Genomic DNA, 22,016 nt, shown 5'->3' with positions numbered 1-22,016 from the left:
AGAATATTAGCTGATCATAGCCATTTTCCCCTCCATGGCCCTGCATGGACTGCAGTACCTCCATTGTCACCCAAGCTGACATCCGCAATCTGAATACAGGTATCTACCAAGAGCCCTTTTGCAAAACACAATTGCTCTGCTGGCTTTGCTAAAATAGAACAGTTCAAGGTCCTTTCCTTTCACACCAGACAATGTGAAAGGCCAATACTCCCAAAGTGCTATTTAGCAGCAAAAGAATTGGTGTCAATTTACTTTTTACATCAAGCCGTAGCTCAAAAGGCAAGGAATGTTCAGATAATTTCTAGTGTTCACTTTCCTCTACGGTATTCCATTCTTAGCCGCCTTTATACAGATGATGTCATCCAACCAGACAGTTTAAAGGAAAACTTCCTGCTCTCCTAAGCAAAGTGGAGCAGGAAGTGGCCACTGCATGGCCTGTGATCCACAGAACTTGTATTTCAACAAGACACAGACAGGCTTATTCCCTGGTGACGGCTCCCTGTGCTTTCCGATGCTGAACAGGATTTCCTTCTGTCTGAAAGTGTAATAAGCGCTCCAGTAAACACTATGCATATGCACTTCAGCTGTTCCAATCATTCTGCAACAAAAAAGATTGATGACAAGGAAAGATTATTTCATACAAAAATCTTTTAGATGTCAAGTAGATGCTGCAAAAATTGTGACTTTTCAATGATTTCCTCTTTGATAGAGGTCTGTGCTTTTTGCATATGAGTCTACTTCAGTGGAAAAGAGCGTAGAGATTTATTATAGAACCTGACCATGTTTATCTATGGAAAGATTGGATTGATAAGCTGAAATGAATAAAGCACGTTTGTGCACGAGTTGATTAAAGTGTAACACTGAAGCATTAACAAAGGCTGCCATTGCTTCGAAACTGTACCAACTTAAGGGCCTGGTGTATTTATTTTACACAGCATTGCCTAGGATTTATGCTACAGAAACATGTCATTCAGTCTAACTAACTGTGTGTGCCAGTATGCTCACTCTGAGCTTGTCTTATCTAAATAACATATATCCATCATGTTATTCTCCCTCACATACTTGTCTAGTTTCATCTTAAATGTGTCTATACATACTTCTTATTGGTGCATGAGAAGTGGGCATCAATGGGACACATTTCAAAAAGAATTTAATGGTGAGGTCTATTATATTGAATGTTCCATAAGCCTGCACTGTGGGGTACTGGGGATGCAAATCACGACAGGATCTTCAATTATGTATGTTATTTGGTAGTTTCGTTCAATGTTTAACTAATCTACTTCAATAACAATATAAAATGTGATCATTTAATCTAACACTCTTCAGAACTCAAGTCTATAGTATTGAGTCTGACAGCAAGCTGAAACTTTGTCATCCCAGCAGGGCAGGCAAGGACGATTGTAAAATGCCACTGCAAGGTGGTGTGGGGAAGACTAACAATTACTTTCCCAATACCATGAAATTTTATCAGTGTGGGGAAGGTAGAGGATTGCCTGAACAAGTCTCCACTCTCTCCTGTTGCCTAGGCACATCCGATCAGTCTTAGTCACCTTGACTGCACCTGCCTTGTGAGAAAGCTGGTGTCCATTTGAAACAGCCACTCTCCTAGCAATAGCCACTACTCAGTTTGCTCTTGGGCCAGCAGCTCTTGGGAGCTAGATCTTATCTGTTAGAGGGATAGGACCCAAAGCATGAAGTACTTAATTGCCAGAGTACTCAGAATGTGACTGGAAGTTTGCTTAACTGGTCACAATCAGGTTTATTGGCCCTGTTTTGGAACACTCATCTGAGTAACAGAATGCACCCTCGGATGTTGTTGATATGCCACTGGACCAGTTACGCAGAAAATTTTTGGTAATTATAACCTCTGTGATGTGTAGATTAGGGGAGCTTTAGAGAACCTTCCCCTCCCCACTCCAATCCACCCACTTCTGGAATGAGGTAGGTCGAACAGTAGACAAGATCGGGTCATAAAGGCTTCTATTTTCAAAGTAGTATTTAAAATATTTCTGATGCAAGGAAGTTGCATTTTCCTGGACTCAGGAATCCAGCAGCTAAAGGGAGGCCAAGAAAAGATGGATCCATAATGTGGTTACCATCTTAGAACTGCCTGAGGACCAGGAAGAGGAGATGTTCTTCTTCCCAGCTTGTCAAGCTTGCCTTTTTATAGCAGCCATGATCAGGTGCAGCAATAATATTTAAACACAACATATGATCCAAGTAAAATTAAATGAACACTTCAGGATTGAATTTCTAAGTGCATTTATCATACTACGCCAATAATGGGAAGAAAGAATAGAGGTAAGAGGAGAAATGGAGCACGGATATCATTGCAACAATGAAACAACTGAGGAAATAAATTGACACAATAATGACAGCAATGAAAAATACCTCAGCCAAATAATTCACAAGCCATTTTCCAAGATGTTAGAGCCTGTTATCGAGATTTTTTCAAATTCAGGGATAATTCAAAGAACTGACTTTGGTAGTAACGAGGTTTCACTGTCAGCTGCAGTTCTAAGTGATCATTCTTAACATTCGATACTTAATTCTGTGGCGTGGCAGCTAACTTCTCGTCTTAGCCCATCCACTGGAACACCTCCTTCCACCCTAAAACATTGGAATGCATTGGGAAGTTATCCAATTGATATACTCCTCATTTTTTGCCTCAAACCTCCAAATCTGTACCTAAGGGCCCAGAAAAATTCATTCCCTTGTCTCTGAATTATTATTTCCAGATTGCTAGTCCCGTAATATTGCCTCTGTGCTTCCATATGTAAATAGTTGCTCAAATTAAGCTCAAATTAATAGACTGCTGCAGAATGAAGGCAATGTGATTGTTTCCATTGACTTGCATGATTTTGTACCAAACAGCACCCATCGGATGAACCCAGTGGTTCTATTGAATATAATTCCTTCCAGTTCTGGTACAGGCTAGGGTCAATATTGCAAAGTGATATGTGTACAATGAGTGACACCACAGGGACCTGTGAAATTCTGGTGAAATTACATGCTTACTGCTTCTGCTTCTGTGGCACAATATGGTAAAATGTAGTTCGCTGTGATTGAACAAGGAACCCTCCGGTAACAATAAACTGCTTGAAGTTGAAAATTTTTGGAGGTCTAGAATTCAGCATGGCCCAGATGTACGAAGGTTCCTCAGTACAGTTTTCAGTGCAATTCACTTTCCAGTGCTTGCATGTACCATCAATGCCATTTCATTATCTCGAAGACCACTTAACATCCAAAAAGAGGGTGCAACAATCCTACTTTCGTACACAATTTTCAATAAAGAACTGGAAACCATAGCACAGTTCTGAAGAGTAATCATCTTTGTGGGAAGTAGGCATTTGTTTCAGCTTTTGTCTCAACTTTGTTTAAATTAAGTAGCCAACTGAGTCATTAAGCGGGTGTGGTGCAAAGGGCTGCCAATGGACTCTTTCTGCCCAATATTTATACAATTCCTGATCCAAGGGGAATTTTTGGGGGGGCCAAACTTTTTTTGATTCAACAGGGCTGAACTGTACTTTAAAAATCTCCACAACCATTTGAAATGTTCCCCAGATAGCCTGTTTCCAAACCAAAATGCTAATGCTCATCAGAAAAAGAAATTAAGATTTGTACAGATTTGGTCTGTTCTGTAAAAGGTTTTGGCAAGACATAACAGCTGATGGGTGTGTCATGTGAAATGCTGTCAAAATACTTTTGGATACAGTTAACCAGGAAAGGAAAATAACGGATGTTGAACGTCATGTCAGCAGTGATATTCTCAAGTGCTTAAAACAAAGTAATTGGATAATCCTTTACCATTGAACAGTATGACACAACTTTGCAAATGGCAAGAGAGAGTCACAAAACCAATGAGGAGAAGGAGGATGATAAAAAAAGGTGAGACCCAATGAGTCACTCTCACATGCAGAACTACATTAGCAACAGCATTGAAGATGGGTGTTCAGCATTGCCATGAAAACCATGATAAGGAAAACTTTGAAATTAGCCAAAAAAAATTATAAGAGTCTTATTTCCTCCACCTCCACCACCTCCCACTTGCACACCAGTTGACTGGATCATACACACGCTTAGCGTTAATTTGGGCCATAAAACATTGGTTTCTTAGCTGTTATGTGGCAACATAGGGTGCAAAAGCTTTGCCTGAGATACTTCAATGAGAACGGTGCAGGGTGTCAGCTTGCTGAAGGAGTTTGTGTACACTCACCAAATAATTGTCAGCAACACTGGAGCAACAAGGCCATGATATAAGATGGTCTAACACCACCGATTTAAAGCTGTCATTGGTATTTTCAAATTCCAGTTTTCAGCCAACTTTGTAGAGCTATATATGACACTAAGTGGAATGAAGGACCCATCAGAGCTATTTTAAAATATTATGAGCTATTAACAGGTTTATGTTGGCTGCTGGCAAAATTATATGCCATGCTGGAGCTTTCTGTACTCCATATCGTTTGTATTGTTTGAATACTCCATAGGGAGTGGTTTGGCTGATCTTGAAGTACTTTCTTTGCATTAAAATATTGTACTGATAAAATTTTGCTGCTGGACATTGGATCTAATGGGCAGCCTGTGGGTCTTCCCTGGGGAATCAAAAATGTCTGGATGAATGAAGGGAGATCATATACACTGTGGCCTTCAGGGAATAATTCCCTTACCTCACTGTCAATGAGTGTCAAATGCATGGGATGTCTTAATTGTATAATAAAGTATGTGAGTGGACTCTACCAACTGCTGCTATCATAATTGCCTATGGTTAATCAGGCAGTTGTTGCAAGTGAAGAAAAAGAAAGAGAAAGGAGGATGACACTGTTGATCACCCGTTCTGCTTAAGTTCTACTTTAGCAAATTATTTGTGTTTAGAATTGTAGAAACATAGGAGCAGGTGTAATCCATTCAGCCCATTGAGTCTACACCATCATTCAGTACAATCGTGGCTGATCAAACACTTCAATTACTTTTTCTCACTCTATCATCTTTATCCTGTATGATGCTGGTAGTCAGAAATCTACTAATCTCTATTTTAAACATACTCAAAGGCTAAGGTTCCACAGCCCTCTGTGGTAGAGAATATCACGGTTTGATAAACCTCAGAGTAAAATAAATTTCTCCTCATTTCAGACCTAAGCGGCATCCCCCTAATTTTCAAATTATGCTTCAAGGTTCTATAGTGTCCAACCAAGGGAAACATATTACCTGCTTCCACCTTGTCTATCCCTTCAATTAATTTGTAATTTTCAATTAACTCACATCTTATTCTTCAAAACTCGAAAGAATAAAGATTCTGTTTGCTTGAGTTCTTATCATAGGACAGTTCTGCCATCCTAAGGACAATGTGGGCAGCCAATATTGCAGTCCGTCTCTGGCCATAACATCAGTTCTGTGAAAAGGCAATCACAACTATACACAATACTCCAAATGCAAACTAACCAAACTCGATATAATTGAAACAAGACTTTAGTACTCCTGTACTCAAATCCTTTTATGTTAAAGGCTAACATTATACTAGTTTTCCTAATAATTTGCTGCAACTGCATATTAGCCTTCAGTGACTTGACAAGAACACCTAAGTCCTTTTGCACATCTATATTTTCAAACCTTTTACCATTTAAGAAATACTCTGCTCATCTGTTTATCCTACATAAGTGGATAAACTCACATTTTTCCATATGGTATTCCATTTCCCATCATGTAACTAAAGTCTGCCCAAATCTTCCTGAAACCATTTTACATCTTCTTGACAACTCATCTGCCCACTTCACTTTGTTCCATCCACTAATTTGGGAATTTTACACTTGGTCCCACTCCAAATCTTGGTTTATACCGTGACAATTTTGAGCCATTGAGCCAAAATGCATTGATCCTTGAGATACCCCTCTAATCACAGCCTATCAATGATGCGAAACTCCTTTTTTTTCTACTCCCTGTTTTCTGTCTGTTAGCCAATCCTGAATCGAAGACTGTATATTACCTCCTATCCCAGAGTGTCTGAATTTTTCTATCCAGCCACCTCTGGAGCAATTTCAAAACCTTTTGAAATGTAAATATACAACATCTATCAGCTCTCCTTTATCAATTTTGTTAGTGACATCTTCAAAAAATTCTAGCAAGCCTCTTAAACATGATTTCCCATTCACAAATCAATGCTGACCATGCCTAATCAGATCATTATCAATTTGGTGTCTATGTATCTCATCCTTCATAACAGACTGTAGTATTTTCACTATTATTGATGTAAGGCTAACAGATTTGTTATTCCTCATTTCTCTCTTGCTCCCTTGTGAAGTAGTGGGGTGACATTTGCTACTTTTCAAACCACAGGAATCATTCTGTAGAATTTGGGAACATAATCACCAATGCATCAACTTTCAATATTCCTACCTCCTTCAGCACTCTAGAACATAGAATATCATGTCCTGGGGGCTTATCAACTTTTAGCCCGGTTAATTTCTTCAGTACAATCTTCTTACCTGTGTTCATTTCTTTCAACTTATCATTCTCCCTCGCCACTTGGATATCTATTTATTGGAGATTTTTGCTGTCTTCTTTCGCAAAACCAAACACGATGTAATCATTTAGCTTCCTTATCAATTATCTATTCCCCATTATAAATTCAGTTCAATAAAACTAATTCAATTCAATTCAAATTCTCCCAATTGTCCCTGTAATGGGCCCACATTTGCTTTAGCCAAGTAATTTATTACATGCCTGCAGAAGCTTTATAGTCTTTTTTTAAATGCTTTTTGTTATTTTACGTATATATTCTATTCTCCCTTTCTTTTTCAGTTTCTTGTTCCTCCTTTGTATTTATAGAATACCAAATCCTCAGAATTACTGTTATTTCAGGCAACTTTGTAAGCTTTTTCTTTTAATCTTATACAATTTTAACTTCCTTTATTTGCCACTGTTGACTGACCTTATTTGAGTTTTAGCACGTTTAAGGAATGTCTAGTTTCTGTATGTCATGTGGTAGTTTTTAAAAGGCTATTCAATGTCTTTGAGGAGTTATGTCCTTTAATGTATTTTCCCAAACCAACTCAGCCAATTTGTGCCTCAGGCCTTCATAATTTCTCTTATTCAAATTTAACAACCTTATTTCAAAATAAGCAACCTCACTTTCCAATATAATGTAAAATCCTGTCATACGGTGGTAACACATCTCTAAAAGTTCTTTTACAACAAGATAATTAATAAATCCTTTTTCATTAAACATTACATCATCGAAGATAGCATGACGCCCTAGTTGGCTCCTTGACATATTTTTCCAGAAAACTCACTTCAGAAACTCATTTCCACAACTTTATTGCTCAATTTGTTTGTCCAGTTTTATATATGGAACATGCCACCCATGATAAATATGATGCACATGCTCCATGCTTCTCTCATCTCCCAAATAATACTATGCCCTCCATTACCTCTACTATTTGGTGGCCTGTAAGTAAAGGCAACAAATGTCTGCTGCCCCTTACTGTATCTTCATGCCTCCTAAACAGATTCCACACATTGTTCATCCCATCTGAGATCCTCCTTTACTAATGTGCTGATCCTACTTTTTATTTATCAATGCAATTCTGCCTCCTTCTCCTTCCTGCCTGGCCCTCCTAAATATTGAATATCCTTGAATATTCAGTTTCCAGTCCTGATCACCATACAACCATGTTTCTGTAATGGCAATTAGATCATACCCATGTATTGCAATTTGTGTTTTTAGGTCATCTACCATGTTGCAAATGCTGTGTGCATTCAGTTAGACGGCCCTTAACTTTGTCTTTTTCACATCATTCCATTTTCAAAGCAAACTCAGTGCTTGGATTTGTTTCCCTTGTCTTCTAGTCTCCCTACCATCTTTTCCTTCTCTTACCAACTTTACTTCTTTCCAATTTGGGTTATCCATCAGGTTCCCATGACAAACTTGTTTCAACTTGTGCCAACAGAACAGGAAATCTCTCTGTGGGGATATCAGTCCCAATCCCAGACCCATTAAGGTGTAACGCATCCAGTTTGTATAAAGTCCCAGTAGCCCAGGAGCTAGTCCCAATTCGTCAGAAAAATAATCATTTTCCTAGTTATTTTTAAACTGTCCATATGGACATGTCATAACACATTGCCAGAGCAGGTGGCCTTCTGGGTCAGTAGCAGAGTCTCTACCACTGTGCCACACAACCTAGTTCACAAAGGAAGGAAATGAAGTTGAGTGTGTGGCGATGCAGATGATCAAAGAGATATGCTGCTGTGTTGAGGTAATTCTAAATATATGATCCGCCCATGAATGTTCAGCCAGGTGCAGGTCAGCATGTGTTACGGAGGGGAGGGGTTCTTTGAGGAATTTGCTAGTGGGCCTCTAAATATTATTGACTTCTGAATCATTTCAAATGGCTGAGATGACAGACTCAGCCAAAATCTTATGACCACTTACATTTTGTCAAGTGGCTGCCTGAGATATGTTCACTAAGCTCAATGATACTTACTATATAGAGCTACTGGCAGTAGAGATGCTTTGCTGTTTATTCCTGTGTAGGGAAGTTCTTCAATATTTCCCTGCACATAATCTGGGTTGCCTCTAACTTTGGTTGTGGTGATCCTGATCTTGATTATGTTCTTGATTCTGGTCAGTTGGAGGTATAGGTGAAGATGGGAGAAGATATTTGGTCTGCTTGACATGATACCTCTTTGAATTCAAACCAGTGAGATGGCTGTGATTCTGGTGTATTAAGCCTCAGTGTGACTGCAGATTTACCATTGACTATGCCAAGTGTACTGCTGCCAATGGCATGCCCATTGAGGATAAAATGCAAGGGCATGAGTTGGCAGCAAAGATTACTCCACTCATCATGAAGCAGAGACTATGTTAGGTGCCATGCCTGTCTGCTTGTCGGCTGTAATGGGAGTGAATGAAGATAGTAATCACTCATGGGCTTGCATGTCTTGGTCTTTGCAGACTTCACTATTATGAATAGGTTCCACAGACTCATATATCCTTGTCTCATGGCTGAATGAATTCTCTCATAGCATCCAATACACATTTGGATTCATCTCCTTAATATCCACCTAGAGAAGTCAGTATAGCAAAGGAATGCATGAATCATGGGAAAGAGATGAATGCCCAAGTGAGGTAATTCCTAAAAAAAAGATTCAGCCTTAAAAGAATCTGTGCATGAGTGCTTGTGCTGTGCCTTTGAGGAGGCATGTCACGAAGAGTCATAGTTTTAGTGTCACATGTCAAGGGGCATCCGCAAGCATAATATAGGATCCCCTTGCAACTTACTTCCAAAGCACTTTGAAATGAATGACAATGAAATCTATTCTCTGTATCTTCTATGTTGCTGATAGGATATAATTTGTGTGATTTATATCATTTATTTCAGAGTTCGGATTTTGAACTAATGGCATAATGATTTTGGTCTTTGTGTATAAGGAGTTTAACAATGAACTTGTCCTGTATTTCTGGACCCATGAGTTTTTAAACCAGTATATGAGAGAAAGAGCGAGGCAGACAAAGAGAAAGAGAGTTATTGGAATGATAGTAGGATTTCGTATTATGAGAGTTTTATGATCTAACAGAGTAAACTTTGAAAAGCATGAACTTGCATTAGAAGAATCATCAAATGATTTTTTTTTACTTAGCGGTATGAGTTAGCTCAGAACAGGAAATGGGTTATCTAGTGCAAGGGTTTTCATTTAAAGTTCTAGACCAGAAATGTCTGGTAAGAACCATGAAGGGATTATTTGAAGCTGCAAAGTATAAGCTTAGTTGTGTAGCTAATCAAAAATATGGATATCAACTCTCAAGACCGGGAATTGAAAACAAAGCAGATAAGTCAAGCCTTTTAGATGTGATAGAGGAGGAACTATCTGTGGTATTTGAGAGCTGTAAACTGATTGTGTTGGGATAGATGGGATTGTATTTACCAAGTGTTTTGAAGGCTTTCAGATTGTGTTATCTGTAAATAGTTTGGTTTCCGCTATTTCATTTTTCTTTCTTTTGGGTAATAGACTTCCATTTTATTGCCAAAACCTATCTGCAGCTTTCTGTGTCAACGCAGTTTGGAGCTGGATGCACACAGCAGGTCAGGCAGCATCAGAAGAGCAGGAAAGTCAACATTTCGAAATGGGACCCTTCTTCAGAAGTTGGGACCCAACCCGAAGCATCAACTTTTCTATTCTTCTGATGCTGCCTGACCAGCTGTGATCCTTCAGCTCCACACTGTTTTGACTGACTCCAGTATCTGCAGTTCTTGGTATCTTCGAACAGTTGTCCATGCTTGCATTTCAGTGAAAGATAACCTCATTAAATAAGAACAAAACAAAATATAATCTACCAAGCCAGATTTCAGTCTGGAGTCAGACTTATCTCAGCTGTGATCTAGCATTAGGAACGATGTAAGACTGCCCTGATGTACTCATTGCTGCTATTCTATTCAACTAAAATGGCGCCATGTTTGGTTTCAGATCACAGCATGGCTGATACAACTACAGGCTACCATCAGTTGAGTCTCTGAACTGAAAGTATTGCTAGTATTGCTATTGAATTCATTCTTGAGGACAAGTTTGATCATGTCTCCAATAGAAGAATGACGGTTGTTGATCTGTATAACTCCTTTCCAGCAGGGGTGTTCTCATATTCGTGCTCATCCATTTCTTTTGCAGTAGTTGACATTGAGTATGAGTTTAATGGAATATGAGGCAACTTACCTTTGCTAGAAGAGGAAATTGACCCACTAGATGAAAGTTTTCCAATATCACACAGTATTGAAAATGACCTTTCTCTCTACACATGTACCTCTTTACAGTCTCAGAAAGTAATTTATTACATCAATCCTGTCACACAGACATGGACTTTCTGGAAAAGGTCTGGGTGTTTTGTTGTGCTGCGCTGAATTGCAGTGTCCTTTCTCAAACCCTTGCAATACATCACTGTCCCTGATCTGCTTTACTGAACTGAAATTTCTGTTCATGTTTCACAGGTTAGGTGAACGGAGATTACTCACTTTCCAGTAATTGTCAAGACCATCTCAGGATGTGAAATGCGTGAGTAAATACAGTTAAACTCATCATCCAAGATCTAGTTGAGCAGTGATGTAGGTACAAGGAATTCAATGGCCAACTGCGATTCCTACATCTGCTCAGGATGATGTAGGCTCACCTCTAAGTCAAAAGGTCTTGTTCTCAGACCCAACTGCAGAGACTTGAGCTCATAATCAATGCTGATTTTCTAGAGCAATAAATTGAGGTTCTGTTTGTTATCAACTGAAAATACAAGGCATTACAAGAGAATTTGTTTGGTGTCCTGTGCAATAGCAAATTCTCAGTCATTATTAAAACCAATTATTTGGTCATTTATGTCCTTGCTGTTTCTGACATCTTGCTGTGCAGAAATTAGCAGCCATGTTTCTCATGACAACAACAACAACTGCTCTTCCAAAATTAGTTAGATGTAAAATATTTTGGGACTTGCTGTGATCACAGTAGGTGATATATAAGTGCAAATTGTTTCTTTTCTTCAGGAGTCAATTGAATTTGTCCAGACATATCTTCTGGTATCTTGTTTCCAAATCTGTCCATGGCTTTATCTCTTTAATCTTCTCCAGCCCCGCAGCATTCCAAAATACCTGTGTTGCTCTAATATTCTTGTCTCTTGCATGTCTCCAGTCTTACCTGCTCCAGCATTGTTAGCCATGCCTTCAGTTACCAAAACACTAGCCTCTGGAATATCTTCCCCAAAGCTTTCTGCCTCTGCATCACCCCTTCCCTCTTTAAGATGATTCTTAAAATCTATTGCTCTAAGCCTTTGGCCACCTGCAATCATTTCGAATTTGATGTTGAATTTTCTTTCATAACACTCCTGTGAAGTACCTTTAATGGTATATTACATTAAAGGTGCTGTATAACCATAAATTGTTGTTGCTGCTGCCTCCAACTGGGAAGTTCAAAATGGTTCAGTTGAAAACAAAATGCATTTTTAGCAAATAGGCCATTGCGGATTGAATATAACCTTCATGATTTCTAGCCATACCATAATACAAATGAAAATAAAATCATTGTCAGGTTACATCAGTTATCACTCTTGCTCCACCCTATGACTATGGATCTACCAATGTAAATGGAACAGAATAAAAATTAAAATCAAATTTAGGGTGACCTATCTCAAAATACTAGCAGAATGTTGTTTGTTCCTGTAAAGTTGCATCAAATCCACCTCTATAAACAACTGACTGAAATGTTTGTGTAATAGTATGTCTTTCGATGTAGACTGGATGCCTGACAAGTGTCCACAAGAAAGAATGTTTTATTTTTAATCCCCAGCGAAGTAATGAGACACTTGTGAAAGTTAATTGTGAATTATTCTGTTTTCGTGACTTAGTTAGAACCTTCATGAGGTCCTTAATTATACTTAGGTCCATTGTGAGGTCATATAAGATTCAGCATTGCTACCCTGGTGAAACAAAAGCTGGAGAAGCAATCTACCTCAAAATGTCCCAGTATGTGTGCCTAGGTCTGTAAGCTTGTTATAACGGGTAAAGCCAAGTGCGGACAATCCTTGTGACAATAACAATCCTTCCCTCATGTGAATACACTTGCCTTGCATTTGTCCTTTCAGCCTGTTTCAAAAATCAGAAAAGGGAGGAAAACACAAAAGGTACGCATTTCAATATTTTTGTGCTACCAGTCAGAAATTCTTTCCATAAAGACCAGGCAAATAAGAATCACATGCCCAATTCTCACAAACCTTCAAGTTAAGCTTTGCAATCAAAGAGGCATCTGTGAAAAAGGCAAATCTTTAAGAATCAATCTTTGAAAGACTGAAATGTGCCTGCTCTTAATCTTCCAGTTCATGTGGAAAAACGTTACACTCTTGCAGACGAAGTCTGAGAATGGAACCAACAGTTAGACTCGTGACATTAACATTGATTTTAATAACTAAATGAAGTTACCACACATTTCATATGAGGTTGGCTAACGGCATACTGCACTAATCGGATTAGTATCTCCTGAAAGGGAATGCATGTCTGATGTTTTGGCCTATGTTCCCACATGCCACACGACCACAACTAGTCCAGCCAGAAAAGATTGCGTTTTTATGATGCTTCTGACTGCCTCTGTGTCAGCTTGACCCTGTTAACAGCCCCTTGTCACTGGGTCAGCGGATCAAGGATTCAACCCAGACCAAGGTTTTGAGTTCAGAATTTAAGATGACACCTCAGTGCAATGGCAAAGAATGCAACATTGTTTGAGATTAAGGTGTCTCCCTTAGATTTTAAACTAAGGTCTCAGTTGCACGTTGCACGTGATTCAGTCAGATCCTCAATATTATTTTTTTAAAATAAGAACAAGGAATTCTCATAGTAGTCAAGCCAATATTCCTCCCTCAACCAATACCACCAAAAGGCAAATTAACTCATGATTCATCATGTTCCTTTTGAGATGTTTTTTGGCACTGAATAGTTGCTGTCTTTAGTCACTTTAATTTATGGCACAAGTGGTTTTAAGGCTTTTTAATTTGATAAAGCTTTTATTATGTATAATAAGAAATGCAATACATAGCAAAAATTAAAAGTACAAATGTAGTGGCTTCTTTCCATTAAGTTTCTATTCATTAATTTTTGATGCTCAATTTTCTCCGAAAGGCTAGAGATCCAATGCTAGAGATTACCTACTGCACCCAAGAGACTGTTATTCACCTCTGAGTTAAGATGACTTGTTCCTGTTGGTCGGCTAACCAAATTTAGGAGCATCACAAGCAAACTCAATTCTATCAACCTTGGCTCAAGAAAAACATTTGTGACTTAGAGCAAAGTGTATGAATTGGTGTCCCATCCCAGACACTAACATATAATCTAGGATAACACTGTTGCAATATCAACAGGAATTACAGAAGTATATGAGTTGGACATTTTAGGTGTTAAATTGGGGCTAAAAAGGGATCATTTTTCCACATACAAATACACTTCCTGTTCGTGAATAGAGCCAAATAAGTGAATATCTAGCACTTCACGAAGCTAACTAGCACTACTTAAAGTTGTGTTAAATTCTTAATAGGGGGAAGAGAATCAGTTACAATCAGTCACAGGTAGGCAGTCATCTTCTATATTCATGGTATCCTTTTAACAAGTTGCAGTCACCAGTTTTTCCCCACATCCTGGGATGAATTAAAATGATGGGCATACACAAGAAATGTATAAGACGGGTATAGAATTAAGTTAGGAATAACTTGTTTACTATCTGATGAGACTTTGTTTTTATTTATTTAATTTGAATTGTAGTTACTTCTTATGAAAATGGCTTTTCTTTAATGATCCCTTCTGACAAAGCAATGCCTGTATTAGGAATAATAAGAATTACTTTTAATTGTTCTCCATCAAGTTAATTGTTCCTGCATTTAATTGTTCCTGCATGTTTTACTGATGCACTTGGAGGAATTTTCACCAACCAATGTCTAATTTTGAATAAAATGCTTCAAGTACCAAGCCAGTAATTGAAAGATTAACTGGAAATATTGCTCTATAGGCATTCAGACATAAAAAAACTGAGTAGTAGCTTGAAAATTTAGCACCATTTCAGAAAGATGATCTTTTTTAATTAATTCAGAAACTTAGATTAAAGGTCAGACATTTTTGCAGAGAATACCATCAACATTGACCAGAGTAATAGAGGTGATGAGGTCAGTCAAGAATATAGATTAGACTTTGAAAAGTCTAAAGATGATGTGAAGGAAAAGAGAGGAAAGTAAAGGAGTTAAGCAGCTTTGAAGTCTTGGAATAGAATGAGTCAATGGAGCAGACTGTGCGATGAAATTTGAGTTGGCATTTCTCTTTTAATGAGAATCACATTTCTAGATTCTTGACCATTTTTCCACAGAAAGGATCTGGATATTTGCTTGAAAGGGGTTAAATTCACAACATGCAAGTGAATGCTGACTTTCAGACAGATACTAAAGCAACATGTAGTAAACCACAAATAATAATTTAACATTTGAATCATTGTTTGTAAGAATAAAATTCATTCAAACTTGCCAATAGAGTTTTATGGCTGAATTTGCTTGTAGACACCACTCTTACAGTTGTCACATCTAACACACTTGAGATAACATACTTGTAGAGCTTTCAGAGGAAGATACCAGAAAAGGTGAATTTAACTCAGGTGGATGGCTAATAGGTTCAGTCCCACGCACCCAATGATGTGCAGACAGGAGGCCAGACCAATCTTGGCAAGCTGTCCGAATTATTGTTCTACTTTGGCCCTTTTGAGAAAGCAAGAAGTCTGGTCCTGCAGACATTCATTGTGGGCCTACAGCAACACTTTAGTGTTGATGCCAGGAAGTATTGGGGGTTAAGTGAAGCAGCAGATTTCAGCCACAGGAAAATATTATGAATGTGCACAGCAGCAAGGAGATGAATTTATAGAACTTGCAAGATTCAAATCTCTCTCGCAACCAAGAAAACAATGGCATGTCAGATCTGTTCCCAGTCTTGCATGTGTGCAGGGAGTGTTCTATAACTAGAAACCCACCCTTCCCACTGTTAAACTATAGCACCCATTTGTGGCTGGGCTCAGGAACAGGTTCACTGAATACAATAACGGCATTTGTTAGTCAACCTCTTTTTGAATGCTTTATTGGGCCTTTACCAGAGGGATGCTGGCCTCACAAAATCAAGATCTACCCAAATGTTAGAAGGGACACATCTTCAGCAGAAAGTCAACAGAGTTTTTCCCATTATTTTCATTTCTCTAAGCCTTTGTAGAGATTTGAACTGGGATCCAAATCCTGGCAGACACTGAAGAAGTAACAAGACTTTGCACAAGTAAGAAAATGGTCCAGATAGAGAATGATCTGTCCTGAGCCTTAGGGCAGAACTCTTAAGGATTATTTATTTAAGTAGCCTGACCCACCCCAAAAAAGAAGAATACGTGTTTATTTATTTCCTATCTTCACAGAGGGCCAAATTGAGTTTTTTAAACTGAGAGAGTCTGATCCTAGAACCCTGCCTATGTTCATCTTTCTGTGGAATAATGTCACCTACTTTAACTCAATCTGCTTTTAGCGGGATTGAAGAAAAGTAGTTGCAAAAGCCACAGGCATCTTCTCTGGTTCACAAGGGATCATTATTGCTACTTCCACATTGTTAACTACATAGACAGACTGTGGTATGTTTCCATTTCCAATTAGCTAAACTGTTTTGAGCTCCCCCAGTAAGTTGATTTTATATAGAAACTTTACCATGAAATGTCCTAAGGCACTTATTGGGAGTATAATCAAAACATGAATCAGCCTAACAAAACATGACAGAGAGAGAGAGTTGGTCAAAGGGTTTGCATTTGAAATGCCAACATGGTGGTCCAATGGTTAGTACTTCTGCCTTACAGCATAAGGGTACTAGGTTCAATTCCAGCCTTGCGTGACTATCTGTGTGGGTTTCCTCTGGGTGCACCAGTTTCCTCCCATGTTCCCAAAGATGTACAGGTTAGGTGGATTAGCCATAGGAAATGATGGGGTGTGGGCCTGAGGTCAATGCTTTCTGGAGGGCCATGCAGACTTGATAGACATAAATGGCCTCATTCTGTACTGTAGAGATTCTATGATTCATTTAGGTTCTCCATAGTTGAAGGTTATCACCACCAATGCTGGGATAAAGACAAAAGAGGCCAGTGCTGATGAAAAGCAGTGTCGTAGCGCAGGACGAGAGGGTAAGGTGGAGAAAAGTGAGGTCACAGAGGGTCAGAATTTCAGGACTGAGGCATTGCGGCTCTGAGAGCAATTGCAGTTCAGCAAGCTAGGTATAAGGGGTGGATGGGGCTTGGTGCAAATTAGGATACAGTCATCAGAAGTTAGAATGAACTTAATTTATCTGAGAATGTAAGATAGAAGGCCAATCTGGAAATGTTGAATAGGTATCAGAAGCATAGATGTGAGTTTCAGTAATAGATGGGCTCAGACGAGACAGAGTTGTCCATTGTACGGAGGTGGCAGTTGATGTTCTTGGACTAGGTGACAACAGAGGATTGAAAACTCAAGTAACCAAGAATTTCTCTATTACTTCTGTTACGGAGGTGGTCTAGCTGAACCCCTCTGATAATTAAACCAAAACGCAAGCCCCAATTTGTTATCAAGGGAGGAGGGGCTCCCCTCTAACAACTACCCCCAAAACACATAGCAAGCTCACCTTTCTCTTTATACTCTATTAAAAGAGTGGTTAAAAGAAAGAAAATCCCTGATCTCCACCTTACAAATAAATTAAGGAATAATTTATTCGTTTAACCCAACAATGAACAAATTAACAGAATTAGTGACAAACCGACAATTCCCCACAGGACTACTAATTACTTCCTAACTGATCTAAATTATACTGGAATACTGTTCAATAGACATAAGTCCCACTTAGTAAACCCAATTAATAAGAGAACAATGAATTATAACTTAATCTTTCCAAGTTTTGCACAGACTGTCTTCTGTCTTTACTGGTCTCTTCACAAACATCTTTCTTCTACTAATTCTGCTGTCAGGGATGTTTTATCTCTATAATTTCTTCAATAACAACTTTGAACTAAAATACTATGGTAGCTTTGATTAATTACATGGACTTTCTCTGAGAGCTGAATGGTGCTAACTCTGGCAGGTGGTGGATGGTTCTCCCTGATTTTCCAAATGACCTTGTCTTATATACCAATAATGACACAATCAAATTCTTATAATATGATTGCTTTCAAATTGTCAATACTGTCATTTAAATTCAATTGGCTTTCTGTATCTAGGTGCTTGGTTTAAATTAATTGACAGAATTCAAACTTGTTGTTTTAGAAAAGGTGCTGCTTGACTGTTCTATACAAACTGTTTCCATTTGGGCACTCTCTGTGCATCTGCATTTGTAAACTTCCAAGCGCAGACAAAGCACAAGCTCTTAGAGGGACCATGGCATTCTTTTCCCCATGATCATTTTTACCAACAAATTCTAACTTCCTGCTTTCCAATTCATGAATATTCTACACAACTTTGTGACACTTCAACAACCAATTCGCCACTTTTAACCGCAGTCTCCAACCAGCTCTTTCCTCCATGAATTCTACAGATTTTCTTCTTTTCTAGCAATATCCCTTCTGAATTATACATGTTCTCATCTCTCACCATCAAAGATTGACTTGGTCCTGCATCTCTTAAAACTTTAATTTTTTTACCTACTCCCCCTTGCAGACCTGAGTAAACCTTACCCACGCAAATAAATTCTTTAAAGTGATCTGGTACTTCCTTCTCAACCAACTCCTGATCAGGCTGTACAATCTTTTGCAGTTTTATAGCTTCCACTGTGCTTTCCTTTATCGCTTCAACAAAGCTCACTGGCTTACCTTGTTTTTCAACATTTGTCTTCCCAATGTTTTCTCTAAATTACCCAACAGTGTGACTTCATATGGCCTACAGTCGGCTCTGAAATAACATGTGTTTCTTCAACATGTAATGTGATTGAAGAATAGGAGCATGCTATTTGTAAAATGTGAAGTTTCCCTACTTGTGTTGTTTATAACACATTTCTGTCCCCATTGCTTTAAGTGTTGCGGTTTTGTATGATTTTCTATAGCGTGAAAACGCAACTATTGTGTTATATCGCAACCAACTATATTCTATTACAGTGAAAACACATGAGCTTTTTTGCTTCTCTTCTCCACTTATGGGTTTCCTTTCTTCCCTGTGGCAAACTACCTTCACTATCTTCATTGAGATCTCTTTTCCCTTACCAACTAAGCATTTCTCTTTTCCCCAATTTCTATCCTTCACAAATGGAAATTGATGTCAGAAGCTAAACTTTGACTTACAAGCCAACTCATAATCATCTGTCATGTTCATTGCTAATCTTGCATTTTTAATTCTCTGCTCTTTGACATGACTTCTCACTACTGCAGGAGGTCAACTTTTGAACTCCTCCAAAATAATTTTCTCTCTAAGAGTATCATATGTTTCATTTATTTTCAATGTACTTATCCCCCTATCAGAATTACTTTGTATGATCTCTTCAAATGCTATGTACTTTTCACGAAGTTCCCATTCCAGAAACATTTTCTGTAGGCTTTTGGTACTAGCTCATATACACTTAAGATGGCTTTTTTCACCTCATCATACTCTCCCAATCCCTCCTCTAATAGTAATGCAAATACCTCACTAGCTCTATCTGTCAACTTTTTTCAGATCAACAAAACCCACATGCTCAACATGCAAGAACAGCAACTCATATTCCGCTTGGGAACCCTGCAGCCCAATGGTATCAATGTGGACTTCACAATCTTCAAAATCTCCCCTTCCCCCACTGCATCCCAAAACCAGCCCAGTTCTTCCCCTCCCCCCACTGCACCACTTAACCAGCCCAGCTCATCCCCTCCCCCCACTGCATCCCAAAACCAGCCCAGCCTGCCTCTGCTTCCCTAACTTATTCTTCCTCTCACGCATCCCTTCCTCCCACCTCAAGCTGCACCTCTATTTCCTACCTACCACCTCATCCCGCCCCCTTGACCTGTCCATCTTCCCTGGACTGACCTATCCCCTCCCTACCTCCTCACCTATACTCTCCTCTCTACCTATCTTGTTCTCTCTCCATCTTCGGTCCGCCTCCCGCTCTCTCCCTATTTATTCCAGTTCCCTCTCCCCATCCCCCTCTCTGATGAAGGGTCTAGGCCCGAAACGTCAGCTTTTGTGCTCCTGAGATGCTGCTTGGCCTGCTGTGTTCATCCAGCTCCACACTTTGTTATCTTGGATTCTCCAGCATCTGCAGTTCCCATTATCACTGCTCAACAGCCATTTCATTTGTTTAGCCGCTTTCTCAAAGGAAATGAAAAGGATTTCTACATCCTTCTTGTTGAACTTGGGTAATACTTGAACGTATTTAAACAGATCCCTGGCCTTTATCTATGATGGGATTGCTATCTTTCACTGTCCTCATCACGACCTCAATATTTCATCTCTACCTCTGCCATTTTAAGTCGACTTTGAAGTTCAAAAACTCTCTCTTTCTACCTTTCTTCTACTGGGGTCATCCTTTCCTTTTCTTTTTCTTCTGCTTCTAATCATAATTCAACTGTTTCATTTCTCTTTCTCATTCTTTTTGTTCTTCTAAGGCTAATCTTTTTATCTTGCTATTGTCTCAAATTTAAACTGTTTCAAATGCAATTGAATTTTAGCAGTCTTCAAAGAATCTGATCGCAGTCCTGGCAATTGTAAATGTTGAGCTATTGCTGCAATCATATCCCCTTTCCTCACAGAACAGGAAACTCCAACTTCAACTTGTTTGCTAATTTCAAAAGCTTTGCCTTGCTCACTTCCTGTAAAACTCCCGAAGTGACTTCTTCCACCCCCAGGGAATTCTTAGTGACAGAAAGAAGCATTCCCTTTTAAACTGATCAAATTCAATACCTGTAATAAAAAAAACACCAACACTCATCACTCACAGCCTTTGAGTCCAATAATCCTAAACCCAAACTGGAATAAGTGATTTTAATCCCAACAAGAGCAACCTACTTGCTATGGATCAGACCAATTCTCCTCAAAACATTTCAAGGAAATAGCCTAGACCCAAACTTTTTCTTAATGACAGACATTGCAATTCAATGCAATTTGATTGGTTAAGCTATTAGGCTTCTTGCAAAACTTTATTCAAACACTATGGTTAAAATACAACAAAAGGGAGGACTGGAATAACTTAACTCAATTGGAAAACTTAGCAGAGTGATTGATATTTAACTACTAAACTGCAACTTTTCCAACATAGTAATATCCCATAAGCACACCCTTGATAAAGGCAAATTCAGTATCATAGATTATCTCACATGTAAGTCTAGCAGCTAGAAGAGAACCCCAGCTTTTAGCTAAAACACTGACAGGAATAAGAGCTCTACAACCAGCTTCAAGACTCCAGCAACTGCTACTGAAAACTAAACTAAAAATTTTGGTTCTGTGGGAGCTTGACCTACCAATTCAGGCTGCATCTGTTGTTCCAACTTTAAAAATGTGTCCCAAGACCTCACCAGCTGTTTACTTTATTGGATCCCAAAAGACCACTCAGCACCTCTGTCTCAACCTCTCTTTTTAAAAAGCAACCAGAACAAAATACATCTCTGAAAGATATCGTAGCATCAGAATGTCAAACAGAACAAAAGAATGCCCAAATTCATAACAATTTGTGTTTCTTTGTAATTAACAACCAGTTTAAAAATCACATTTACAATGAATGAGTTTCCTGGTGGAGATTGTTGAAGTTGGAAATTATCCCCACTACTTCACGTAATTGTCTTTAGCGTTTTTTGGCCTCAGCCTATGTTGGTTTGTAAATCAAATGAAAACTGATTCAAACAATACCTCAGCATTACAGAATTGCTCATGGCAGCAGGTCAATTCATTGAATTATAAATTTAGCCTAACAGAAAGACTTTACTACACCCAAGCAGTAAAAATCACATTTTTATGTTATTGTTCCATGTGACATTTTATATGGTGGTAACAAATATCTCTGAGAACTGCATTTGAAATCAGGTTAAAGGTCATGTCACTCCTCCTAAATAAAGAACCAACTTTGTAATTCCACAAGGTAAAACAGCAGGTTTTCTATAGTAAAATAAGTAACGTAAGGAATACTCAACCAATCCATTAATTCATTGCCAAATAAAACACAAATATGGCTCTTTCTTTTAAATGTGTTCTCTATTGTAATTAACTCAATACCCCATTTATGTCAGAGGACTGCCCTTAGAGTTCAGCCTTGCTTTAAAAGGCAGAATGATAATATAAAACAGGCAATGCATGTACCTCCAGAGGTGGGGGTCACCATCTTGCGCAAAGGTTTGGCCTTGTCAGCTTGAGGACAAAAGTAGCGGTGGCTGTAAACATGACACCTTATCACTGATGCCATGTGTCACCAGAGCTGCCATTTCCTCCACATCACAAGCAGACAGATTTCTCAGTCCACCTGCCGAGGCCAACAGTATCACTTAAACCTGGTGTCTGCTATTCCTATTAAACAGCAGTTTTCCTTCTA

Source organism: Stegostoma tigrinum, chromosome 9, assembly GCF_030684315.1.
Source record: "Stegostoma tigrinum isolate sSteTig4 chromosome 9, sSteTig4.hap1, whole genome shotgun sequence".
NCBI classification, from domain to species: Eukaryota; Metazoa; Chordata; class Chondrichthyes; order Orectolobiformes; family Stegostomatidae; genus Stegostoma; species Stegostoma tigrinum.
Note: the sequence above shows the minus strand (reverse complement) of the source record.